This window comes from Mirounga leonina, unplaced genomic scaffold (genome assembly GCF_011800145.1).
Source record: "Mirounga leonina isolate KUSES-001 unplaced genomic scaffold, KU_Mleo_1.0 Mir_129, whole genome shotgun sequence".
Taxonomy (NCBI): Eukaryota; Metazoa; Chordata; class Mammalia; order Carnivora; family Phocidae; genus Mirounga; species Mirounga leonina.
In genome coordinates, this window is record NW_023270323.1 from 59,535,205 (window position 1) to 59,548,393 (window position 13,189).

Here is a 13,189-nt window from a genome sequence, read left to right on the forward strand (position 1 = left end):
CTCAATTTTAAAAGAGGAATCAGGGAAGGGTACAACCTTTTAGAAAGGTGATATTTGAGTAGAGTTAAAGGAGATCAGAGAATTAGTGGTGTGTGGATATCTGAGAGAAGAGCATTCCAGGTAGAGGGAACAGCCATTGCAAAGGCCCTAAGGAAGGCACATACCTAGTGTTTTGAAAGAACAGCAGGAGTTTAGTATAGATGAAGTAGAATGAGTAGGGGAAACTGACCGTGTGAGATCACTGGGATCACTAGGCGTTAATTTGGGTAGGACCTTGTCATTATAATGACTGACTTTTACTCTGAGTGGAATGAGAAGCCATTGGGCAATTTTGAGGAATGAAGCAACATTATATAATTTATGTTTTAAAAGTATCATTCTGGCTACTATGTTGACAATAAACTATGGAAGGAGCAAAGATAAGTACAGAGACCAGGAGACCTCTTAGAAGACTATTCTAGTAATCCAAGAGAGCAACGATTATGTCTTATCACAAGATAGTAATAGTGTACCTGGGAAGAACTGGTCACATTCGGTTTACAATTTGAAGGTAGAGTCCATAAGATTTCCTGATATTGATTATTAATTCCTCCTTATGTCTTGTCAATCTACCCTCTCTTTGTCTTGCCTCACAATCTCAACCACCATCCCTCCCGCTACATTGATGCCAGAACGGTCTTTCCACACTTCAGATGTTATCATCCTACTTCCCCAAATTATATCCTATGGCTCTCCATAAATTGCATACTATAAACTCCTTAAAATAGCTCATAAGACCTGTCATGACCTGGCACCTGTCCATATCCCTAATCTTACCTCCCTCTTGTCCTCCAGAAGTACACTCTTTGCTTCAGTCAGAGGACTCCAAATGACTTGCACTGTCCTGAATTTTTCTTACTACTTTACACATGTCCATGCCTTCAGACATACTATTCCTCTTCCCAAAATGCCTTTCCCCCAGCACTCTACCTGACTGACTTTTACCATTGATTACTTAATCCAGTGTTTAATGAAGAAAAGAGACTTTGGAAAAGAAAAAAAAAGTCACTATAAATAATTGATTGAGAAACTTTTCCCAAAAACAAGCTGCAGAACACCAACTGCATTTATGAAAAGCAGTGAACATAATTAGATTCCTGAGTTCATTTGGTATGAGTAAGAAAGATGAAGATTTCTTATGTGTAGAAGTTTCAGTTAATTATGAGTTAGCAAAGGTAATACAGTGGAAGAGAACTCAGGAAACAATTATTTTTGTAAATTAAGAGATATTCTTGGTGTCATTTAATCACTGAGTGACCTTTGATAGTCCGCTGAAGCTTTCTCAAATAGTTTTTCCACTGAGAAGATAAACCCTTCACCTATAACCCAAATCGAAGAGAATTTTAGAAAAAGATTTGATCGAAGTTTAAGTGGAGAAGTGATATAATCTGATTTGTTTTTTGAAGATTATACTGGTTCCTTTGGTGGCAAAGAAGCTAGCTTTGAAGCCAGGAGACCAGATAGAAAGCTGTGGCAGGAGTTCACATAAGAAATGTGGGGCCTTAGATTAGAACTGTAGTTCTGAAGAAGATGAGAAGTAGTCAGATTCAGGTTGTATGTATGTCAGAAATAGGGTAGATACATCCCACCTGTGAAGGCTTGGTTGTGCTTAGATGCAAGAGCCAAAGAGGAATCAAGAATAACTCCAGGCTTTTGTTTGAAGCAACGATGGAGAGGCAGTGGCTTGCGTTGGATGAGACGCTGGAAAATATCTGTGAAGTCAGATACCTATCGATACATGTGATTATGAATATCCAACATCTCTCTGTCTACATAATTCTTTGGATGCCTCCCATTACCTTGCTAGAATCAGTGTCTGCTACCTGTCGCTGTAACAGTTACTATTATTTCTTGTCTTCCAGATGAGACTTCTTTTCCTCAACCTCTGAAACATGTCCTCTTAGTGCCCACTGTAATCAGAAGCTAGACATAATTTAGGGGGCATGGTCTCTCCAATATGCCCAGTCATTAACTAGACAAGACCGGTCCATAATCTAACACTTAAAAAACATTAAAAAAAAAAAAAAAAAAAAGAATTCAAGTGTCCAGAACCCCGGAACCCATCTATGAGTGTTTTCCAAATTTACATAATTATCAAAATAACTTATTAAAATGCAGATTCCAGGGGCACCTGGGTGGCTCAGTCGGTTGAGCAGCTGCCTTCGGCTCAGGTCATGATCCTGGAGTCCCAGGATCGAGTCCCGCATCGGGGTCCCAGCTCAGCAGAATCTGCTTCTCCCTCTGACCCTCCCCCCTCTCATGTTCGCTCTCTCATTCTCTCTCTCTCAAATAAATAAATAAATAAAATCTTTTTTTAAAATGCAGATTCTAGGGCATCTGGGTGACTCAGTCAGTTAAGCATCTGCCTTCGGCTCAGGTCATGATGCCAGAGTCCTGGGATCAAGCCCCCAGTAGGGCTCCCTGCTCAGCGGGGAGTCTGCTTCTCCCTTTCCCACTCCCTCTTCCTCTGGGTGTGCTCTCTCTCTCTCTCTCAAATAAATAAATAGATCTTTAAAATGCAGATTCCAGAACTCACTCCAGATTTACTGAATACGAGTTTCCTGGAGAGGAATCTATAAAGCTATTCTTTTCCTTTTTTTTTTTTTTTTTCTTAACAAGTTCTCCAAGTTGTACCAACAATGAGCTAAGTTTGAGAAGCACGGATCTAGACTCAAGCCATCGTTACAAAAGAGGGAACGAAAAGCTCAAAGGAGTTAAGTAATTTCCCAAAGAAGCCAAGTAATTTCCAAAAGAAGCCTTTCGTCTCCTGCAATTGAAAAAGAATTTTTTTCTTTTTTGCTCTTCTTTTAACTCTCCTCATTTCCCTTCCAATATATAAAGTTACATGTTTTTGATCAATCTCTGAGACGACTGCTAACACTTCCTAATCATGTCTCTCAGGAGAAGTGACCTTGGAAGCCTAAAACAGTCCCGGAAACTGCTCCATCCCTTCCTCATGAAAAGCTCACCTTGAAACAGTGGCAGCCACACTACTCTAGGAAAATTATTTCTTCTTAATTGGGACCATCTAGAGAGGCTTGGAACCACAGATACTCTCTTTGCCAAGTTAAAAAAAAAAAAAAAAGAGGCATCCCTTTATCCTTATTATTTTTGAGATGATGCATGTGACTCTAACAGCTTTTGCATACCATGAGGCTCTCATTGACATCAATAGGCATTATGCATGTAAAGGGCAGCGGGAGCGGCTCATTATCTCCAGCCCAAGCAGAGAGAAATGCAATAATCATCGTTCTCTGCTTTTCTTGAAGCTTTTAAGTATTGGAAACATAAGTAACCTTAGTACATTGGGTTAGGATGAGTAACACCTTTCCAGTTGGCGAATGGGGTTCAGTGCTTCCTTACAGAACAAAGTATGGGGGTAAAGAAGCTGTTGAATGGGAGAAACTATTCTTATCTCTGAGACTGGAATGACTGATTTGGCTTTGTGAAGAATAGTGACTCCCCATTAATACTTTCCAGTATGCCCAAACTCTTAGGTAGGTGAGGACTTTATGTGTCCATATGAGTTAAAAGTATCCATGTCAAAAAGAAAGGTCGACCAGAGAGAATGTGACATCCATTCCAAAAGCATAATTAGGGCAAACCACTTTGTTGATCAGGCATCTTTTACTCCTTTCCCAGTCTAGGAAAGTGCTGTAGAATTGATGAAGCTTTACATCATAGATCTCATGAATCCAGTTAGGTCTCAATTATCTGTCCCACTAAGAGAACCCTTGGCACAGATCATTTAAACAGAAAAGGTGTATACCCAGATCAAAGCCTTGGTTTTCCTTCCCCTTGAGAGGCAGTATTATCATCACTTTGAGTCCTTCTCTTTTCCTGTTCCTTTTCTGACACCACCAAGAGAAGAGAGTCATTCATCAAGTTTCCTTTGCTGAATTAAAAATTATAAGAAAAACTGCTATTTTTCCCTCGTAACAATGGTTTCCTCTTCTCCACTTGGCTACTCTCTTAAGCTGCCTACTAACGGTCTTTTTTATTTTACTCTGCTCCATCTCACTTCTTTTCCTGAGATCCTTTTAACATCATGTGGGCATCATCCTTTCAAAAAAGTGCTCTTTTAATTGAGAGCTTGATTTCAGGAGGAGGATTTATGATGGAGATCTGTCAGGCACAGTTTCAGCTACCAACCATTTATGTCGGCATATGCCTTCTAATCCAAACTGACTCTGGCATCCTTCCATCAAGCACGAAAAGCAACAAAATCGATAGTAAGAAAATGGAGATGAAAAAAATTTCAATTTGTCTTAGCCATTCAGTGAGAACAGAGTTTCCATTTTTGTCTTTGCATTCTAAACCACCGCAAATATTCTGATGTGTGTGTGTGTGTGTGTGTATCCTTACTGCCAGTAAGAAAGCTTTCCTTTGGTTTTATTTGTTTTGTTTTTTAGCTCCTGAAATATACTTTGGCCACAGCCTTTTCAAATGTAGGGAAAGGCAAGAGGAGGCATGACTCATCCTTATTCTCCAAGGTGATCTCCAGAGGGCTGATTCACCACTGATTTACCACCATCCCTGCTAGCCTCTCTGTGGAAAGCTCAGGCCCCTCAGCTTCCACTCACCTCATGTACTCACAGCTGCCATCTCACCCCCTATTGCAAATATGCATTTCCACCCTCCTAATTCAAGATTGCAATCGAACACCTGTGTAGGAAGAGAGAGTTGAAGCCGAGTATCTTGCCTTCTCATGTAGGTGGAAAAGCGGTAGAATGAAAGCCAAAAATGAATACAAGTATTATTCACACTTATTTTTACCAAACTACCTCTCTTTCTACCAAACCACACTGGCCTTCTGAGCTAGATTATTCCTTGAGGGCAAGGACCATGATTGATACTTGTTTGAATGACTCTCAGACCCTAGTCCAATGCCAGCCACACAGGAAGGGTCAAGAAATTCTTATTAGTGGGCAGAAAATGTGATAGGGTTTCCAAAATCATACAATTAAAAGCCTTATTTTACAAATAGTAAAATATTTTCAGAACAATGAAAGGTAATCGCTAAAGTCACATGCATAACCAACTGGTGCCTGAGGCAGGACTGGAACACAGGAATTAAATCCATGTAAATCCATGCTTTTCATGTTCTAAGAATCTGGCCCTATAAACCCAGCCAACTGAATCCTCGGAATGATGAGGATGAAGGAGATCCAGAGTTCCACAATTCCAGGCACTTGAGCTAATATTCCCTGTCAGAGAAGCAGAGTGGAAATTCAAATTAATAGCCATTTATTGAGCACCCTCTATACAAAAGGTATACTGAGTACAAAACTCAGTGTTAGGCATTTGGAATAAAATACAGCTAAATGTGTTGATTCACAAAAATGATAACCTGCTTGCCATACATAGATCACTTACTTAATGGATATATATGCTTAATAAATAGTAAAATATAAACAGATACATTTTAATTGATTTCTATGAAAAAAAATTTGTAGTTCCTCAGGAGACAAATTATTTTTATTTGTTCACTCATTTATTCATTTACTCAAAAAATATATATTGGGCATCAAATATTTCCCAGGCACTGTCCCAGGCAATGATAATACTAAAGTGAATAATTCCAGGTCCTTATGCTCTGTGACATTACAGATAAATAGCAAGAGACATACATATACATGCAGTTAGGACAATAGAATGGAAAAGATACTCTATGGGGGACCATTAGCATGAAGCTCTAGTCAAAGACAAGCGAGAAGTCAGTTCCTACAGCATTTTATGTTGGAATACACTCACTGAACAGTTGAAGGTGAGATATGTTCCAGATGGAAAGAAAAATGTAAGTCAAGGCACTGAGACTTGGCATAACATACATGAAAGTAGTGGGAAAATAAAGAGGTGGAGTGGGGAGAGTCATGGGAATGGATAAGACAAAAAAACAGGTAAGAATCTTTAGGCAAATGACAAAGATTTTGAACTTTATCCTGTGAACAGTGGAAGCCATTGAAAGTTATTTAGCAAAGAAAAGACTTGGTCAAATTTGAGGTGAATGGGGGAGATGTGACAAAGTAAAGACTTCTTGATGATGCCTGAAGTTGTTGATTAGTCATAGACTTTGATATATGCAGCAAAGATTTGATATGAGAGCAAGAAGAGAGTATAGTGTACAGAATCTGATAGCAAATTCGATTTTGGACTTTGTGGTAAGCAGAAAAATGACTCTGAAAAGATGTCCATGCCTTTATCTCTATAACTTGTGAATACATTACTTTACATGACAAGACGGACTTTGCAGATGTTAATAAGGTTATGGACCTTAAAATGAGGAGAGTATACTGGATCATCCAGGTGGGTCCAATCTAATTGCATGAGTCCTTAAAAAACATAAAAACTTTCTGAGGCACCTGGGTGACGGTTAAGCATCCAACTCTTGATTTTGGCTAAGGTCATGATCTCAGGGTCCTGATATCAAGCCCCAGGTCAGGCTCCATGCTCAGAGAGATTCTCTCGCTCTCCCTCCCCCTCTCCCTCTACCCCTCCCCATGCTCATGCTCTCCTCTCTCTCAAATAAATAAGTCTTTAAAAAAAACATAGAAATTTCCAAACTTCCTACCTATGGTCACAGAGAGATGAAATAGAAGGAGAGGAGATTCAGAGTATGAGAGGGATTCAACCCTCCATTTCTGGCTTTGAAAATAGAGGAAGGAGGCCATGAGCCATGCAATGTGGGAAGCTTCTAGAAGCTGGGAATGTGCCTCAGTGGCTGGCCAGCAAGTAAGAAGAATTTCAGTCGTACGACCACAAGAAATTAAATTCTGTCAAAAAATGAACGAGCAAGGAATCAGATCCTCTTCTAGAGCCTTCAGAAAGAAACAGTCCTGCTGGCACTTCGATTTTGACCTGGTGAGACCTATGTCAAACTTCTAACCTTAAGAACTACAAAATAATAAATGTATGTTATTGAAACCACTACATTTGTGGTAACTTATTATGGCAACAAAAGAAAACTAATACAGATTTGAAGACAAAAAGAGGAATCTAGAGAATGACTATGTGGGAAGAGGGAGGCAAAGGAAGAGGGTCTTCCAGAGAGACTGAAAACAATCAGAGAGGTAAGAGCAATCAGAAGTCATAGAACCAAGGAAGAAAAGAACTCCTAAAAGGGATGATCCAAATTGATGATGGCAAGAAGTCAAGTAAAATTGGACTGGCAGCCTTTGTGAATAGCAGTCTTCAAATCTGTGAGCAGAATCTCTTTTTTTTTTTTAATTCTAAAGATTTTATTTTTTTATTTATTTATTTGAGAGAGAGAGAGCACATGAGAGGGGGGAGGGTCAGAGGGAGAAGCAGACTCCCTGCTGAGCAGGGAGCCCGATGCGGGACTCGATCCCGGGACTCCAGGATCATGACCTGAGCCAAAGGCAGTCGCTCAACCAAATGAGCCACCCAGGCGCCCTAGCCTAGGTCTCTTATCCCCTCTCTGGCTTTCTTCATGCCGTTGTCTTATCTGAAATGTACCTACCACTGCCTCCTCCCTCCTCATTTACAGCCCAGCTCAATGCAGCCTCCTCCAGGAAGCCCTCCTGGAGCATGTCACTTCTTTTTCCTGCGTCCTAGGTCTCTTTCCTAGCATTTAATTTGTTTTGGTTTGGGATGCCTGGGTGGCTCTGTTGGTGAAGTGTCTGCCTTCAGCTCAGGTCATGGTCCCAGGGTCCTGGGATCGAGTCCCACATCAGGCTCCCTGCTCAGTGGGGAGCCTACTTCTCCATCTGCCTGCAGCTCCCCCTGCTTGTGCTCTCTCTCAGATAAATTAAAAAAAAAATCTTTAATTTGCTTTGGTTTTAACATTATTTTTTAGTTATATAATTGACATATGAATCTTCTTTAAGAAATTTTTTTTATTTTTTTATTTTTATTTTTTTTATTTATTTTTTATTTTTTAAAGATTTTATTTATTTATTTGAGACAGAGAGAATGAGAGACAGAGAGCATGAGAGGGAGGAGGGTCAGAGGGAGAAGCAGACTCCCTGCCGAGCAGGGAGCCCGATGCGGACTCAATCCCGGGAGTCCAGGATCATGACCTGAGCCGAAGGCAGTCGCTTAACCGACTGAGCCACCCAGGCACCCCTGTGAGCAGAATCTTTAAAGGATTAAATCAGAAGGTGAAAACAACTCTGGCCTTCAACTCCTGAGCCTGTACCTGGTGTGCTGCCATCCTATAAATGAGTCAGTCATTTGCAAAGGAGGACTTGACCCTAATATAAATCAAGAAAGGAAATTCCATAGAACAAGTAAAGACATCAAATATGGTTTCTGTCTTCCTTCTGACCATTCATGAATGTGTGCTCTACTAGGTTAAACTTGTTATTTTAAAAGCCTTTAAAATACTATCTGCAAGGCTAAAAAGTGTGGATTTTCTTTATGTCTGGGATTCTCGTGGCAGTAAGTGTGACTGCCAAAGAGTTCAAAAGCTCTAGTTGATCATTCCACTTTTCCTGAATGCACACAAATTTTTGAATTACCAGTCACCTTTTTAATTAAATGCAGCTGTTCTGAACTTATATTCTTCACAAATATACTTGTGGGGACCCATTTTACTCATCTCTGTAGCTGCAGAACCTAATCAATAGTGGCAACGTAGTAGGTCAGGAAGATTTCTTTCCTCACTGCATTGGTGAATAAATGAGGTTTGTAATAAGTTGGTGAAGTCATCATATCCAAAACACAATTTACCACATGACTTTCAAAGACTTCATTACCATGTATAATATTCATAATATCTGAACTTAATTCTATTAAAACTTGTACCAGAAAGAAGAAAACCCACCTTACATTAGCGTAGAGATAATATTCAAAGTACTACATGCTCCTGTATATTTCACAGAGCTTTGTTCCAGAAAAGAATTGTTCTCAGACCATACCTTATCCTGACAAGGCTGGTTTGGCACACGATTATGATGTATGTCCTTGACTGTATTCAAGTTCACAGAACACAGTACATATTTTCTTTTCTGAAATAGCAGAGCATTGCCTTGCCCCAAGCATCCCTGGGAATACTTGGGTGTTATTTGAAAATCACTTTCAGATTATCTAGGCAGCTTTTTGCAATATTTCCCCACGTAGGTCAATTTTCTCCTTTGTCCACATCATCCTTAGCTGGCTTCTTTCTTTATAGCTTGTCCCAGCTATAATCTCCAGGGCTCTCCCACAGCCCACTGCAACAGAAACCTACTCTCATCAGTTGAGTTTCATGGAGTTTGCAGACTGCTGGGAGAGTTAGAGACATTTAATCTTACCAAGAGAAAGAGAAAACTGAGTCTAAGGAAGTGAGGTGAGTTGTTCAGGAGGTAAGGCTGGTTAGTGGCAGAGTCAGACTCCAATCCTTATCTTCTGACTTGGAGGTAAGTGCTCTTTCAACAACATAAAAAGATGTCCACATTTCTTATAGGATCCAGCCATTAGGCACTTGACACCTTTGGGAATGGTTCTTTGGGCTCTTTCTCAGAGTGTTAGGCTAAAATGTGCAGATTATTAAATCAATCATATCAGCCCCTGGAAATGAATCCATGATTTCTCTAATTTTGGAGTTGCGACATTTTTTAAATTTATAAATTAATTATCTCCCTACCCAACTCATTTCTTTCTACCCATACTAAAAGCATATTACCAAACTTTATTTACCCGTTTGTTATTTATTACATTTATATATTAATTATTATATTTACTTGTTCAGTTATTTATATATCATATCACTTTTTTATACATGTCATTTAATTTTTGTCAATTTATTCCTACTAACCAAATGTAGAGATGAAAACGGATATGCTTGTTTGTTTGTTTGCTTAGAGCAGGAGGAGCATGTCACCAAGGAGATTCAGTTTCATTCCCTTTATGTGTTATGTTTTTTAGTAGTGATTGAGACAAGTTTAAGGAACTATATAAATAGAGAAAGGGAAGGATAATTTTAAAATAAAAAAGTTTGAACAGGAATTTTACCCCTCTCAAAAACACAATTATTTTATTTCTTCAATGCAAGTGATTTAGAAATAGTTTGATAGTTTTCAGGTAAATCCGATTACTTCTTTGTAATGATAAGAGTTTCCTTGGAGACTGCAAAATTCAGGCTGGGAAACAGACTTTTTAACTGATATAAAGCCACTTTCTTCTTCAAACATGGCATCCCATGCCCTCCTTGTAATAGATAACTACTTAAATATAAGAAAGATTAGATAGATGATAGATAGAAAGATAGAGGGAGAGAGAGAGAGAGATGATAGATGATAGGTAGATAGAAAAATAATATAGATATAATTGTTTCAGAGATTTCTTAATCACGTCTTTAAAAGCCCTAATACCAATACAGTCACATGGAGAGCTAATGCTTAAACATACACATTTTTGGAGGGCACAATTAAGTGCATAGTTTGTCTCCAGAGCATCACAGTGTTTCTTGATTCCTGCAAGACCTTGACCATTTCATTATTTTTAAAAATGGTTTATATGATTATGACAAGGGGAAGAAGCAGAAGCACAGATCTTTTAAACTCATATCTTGTTCTTTGTCTAAAGGAATTAGTCATCCTTGCTCCTTTGCAACTTAAGGGTAGGGCCCTAATCCTATAGGGCCCTTATAAGAAGAGGAAAAGCCACCAGAGCTCTGGCTGTCTCTCTCCAAGATGAGCCCACAGCAAGAAGACAGCCATTTCAAGCCAAGAGAAGACACCTCAGAATGCAACATACTTCGTGGGCACTTTATTTTATTTTATTTTATTTTAAAGATTTTATTTATTTATTTATTTGAGAGAGAGAGAGAAACAGCATGGGGGGGGAGGGTCAGAGGGAGAAGCAGACTCCCCGCCGAGCAGGGAGCCCGATGCGGGACTCGATCCCGGGACTCCAGGATCATGACCTGAGCCGAAGGCAGTCGCTTAACCAACTGAGCCACCCCGGTGCCCTAGATAACTTTTAGTGCTGTTACATATTAGTTAAAATATATAACCCAGGGCCATTTTTTTCTTAGATTAATTCAGAAACACCTACAGAGTTCTGTCAGAGCCCAAATAGTGTCTCAAAGGAAAATTATTGCAAAACTTCCACAGTCAATGCCAAGGTTAATCCAAAGACAAAAGTGTGTGCTGGGTAAGGGGAGAGGCACATAATGACAAGAAACCGAGCTGTACAGATACACAAAAGAAAAAGATACCTCAAAAAATTCCACTGATTACTTGTTTCTTCTCTTTTTCATAGAACAATTTTGGAAAACACTGAGGAATGTAAAGTTAACTGGAAGCCCCCTTCCTGACAGATATCTTCTCTAAATCTCTTAAAATCAGTTAAAGCAGTGATTTGATCACTAATAAAGCAAGGTCACATTTTATTTGTTTTCTGCAGAGTGTGGAGTTTGTCAGAAAATTGAGAATGGGCAGGCTGAGTGATAGCTGCAAATTAACTCTTGAAAAGTCATGCAAAATAAACTAAATGAAGACTGGTAGATTCCTCCATGCAGACTCTTCGGGAAATAAATATGTTAGGATTGCTTTTCTCAAACTGTGCTCTTCAGAGTCCTCAGGTTTCTTAAAGACATCTCAGGGAACTCCAGGAGATAGAAGGAGACCCTACTGATGCCTCCTGTTCCCCTCTTCTTTCTGTTTCTTTGAAATGTTTTAAAACCAGTTGTGATAGGCAGTTTAATGCCTCCCCAAAGAAGTCCACCTCTTAATCCCCCAATCCTGTGAATATGTTACCTTGCGTGACAAAAGGGACTTTGCTGCTGTGATTAACTTAAGGATTTTAAGACAGGAGTTTCTCTTGGGTAATATAATCACAAAGGTCCTTCTAAGGGAAGAAGAAAGCAGGAATGTCAGAGTCAAAGAAAGAGATGTGATGGTGAAGCAGAGGACCAAGTGATGGAAGGCAGCATGAGCTAAGGAATGTGGATGCCTCTAGAAGCTGGAAAAGCCAAGAAACAGAAGAAATGGAGCCCTAATGACACCTTGATTTTAGTCCAATGAAACCCATTTCAAATTTTTGACCTTCACTTTGGACTTCTGACCCTCACCGCTGTAAGACAATAAATACGTGTTGTTTGAAGTCACTAAGTTTGTGGTAATTTATTACAGCAGCCTTTGGAAATTAATACACTGTTGGACTAATACAAGAATTTCTTCAACTTCAGTATTAATAATCTTTATCTGGGATGTTTGTCAAATACTAATTTCTAAACTCCACTCCCCCAAAATTCTGATGCAGTCTGCTGGTAAGCCTAAGAACCTGCATTTTTAACGCATACATCCCCCACCCCCATGATTCAGATTTCCAGGTTACAACACTAAATGAAATCAGATTCACCATAAACAGTGTCATAAGATAGAGAAAACCATGATGCAAGCAAGAATAATGTTGCCACAAATCCCTCCTTGGCACTTTCAGGAAGCATTCCCAAGGAAGATGCAGCCAAGACAACTCTGCATCACCTTACACAGCAAACTTCTAGTGTAAGCTTCTATCCTTACACAGCAAACTTCTAGTGTAAGCTTCTATCCTATCATTGTGTCAATGCATTTCAATAGAACTTATTTGCTTCACCTAAGAAATATGAACTGTAAGGAAGTGTAGTAAAAAGAGTACAGGTCTTGTGATCAAAAGACCTAGCGAAAACACTCTTGTCCATCCCCGTCTGGATGTAAAGCACTGGGCAAGAAACTTCTCCTTTCTGGACCTCAGTTTTCCCATATATAAAATGGGAATTTTAGCTTTGCACAGTGGCAGTATCATAGCCAATGAGGTTTATCCGAGGTGCGATTATTGCTAATTGAAAATGGGAATTTTAACATCTTTCATGCAAAAAGGTGGTTTTATTAAAGCACAGGGAGAGGACCCGTGGGCAGAAAGAGCTACACTGGAGTCATGAGGAGTGGCTGATTGTATACTTTCAAGTTGGAAGGGGGTTAGGGATAGCATAAGTCTCTAAGGAATTTTGGAAGCAAGGTTTCTAGGACCTTGAGGGGCTAGCTCCACTCTGAGTTATTCAGACCAGACCTGGAACATTCAGCTTACTTCATGGCCTCGGCAAGGGGGTTGCCATCACATCTCATAAAGGGCACTGTAATGTATGGTTAAGAACCCGCACTCCGGAATCAGTAAAGACATTAGCTCAAATTCTGGCTCTGCCAACTACTAGATACGCAGCCTC

General features: G+C 39.5%; 1 pseudogene; it reads left to right on the forward strand.

The window, feature by feature from the left end:
• Positions 1-12,747: 12,747 nt before the first annotated feature.
• Positions 12,748-12,860, forward strand: LOC118010999 (annotated as a pseudogene).
• Positions 12,861-13,189: the final 329 nt, after the last annotated feature.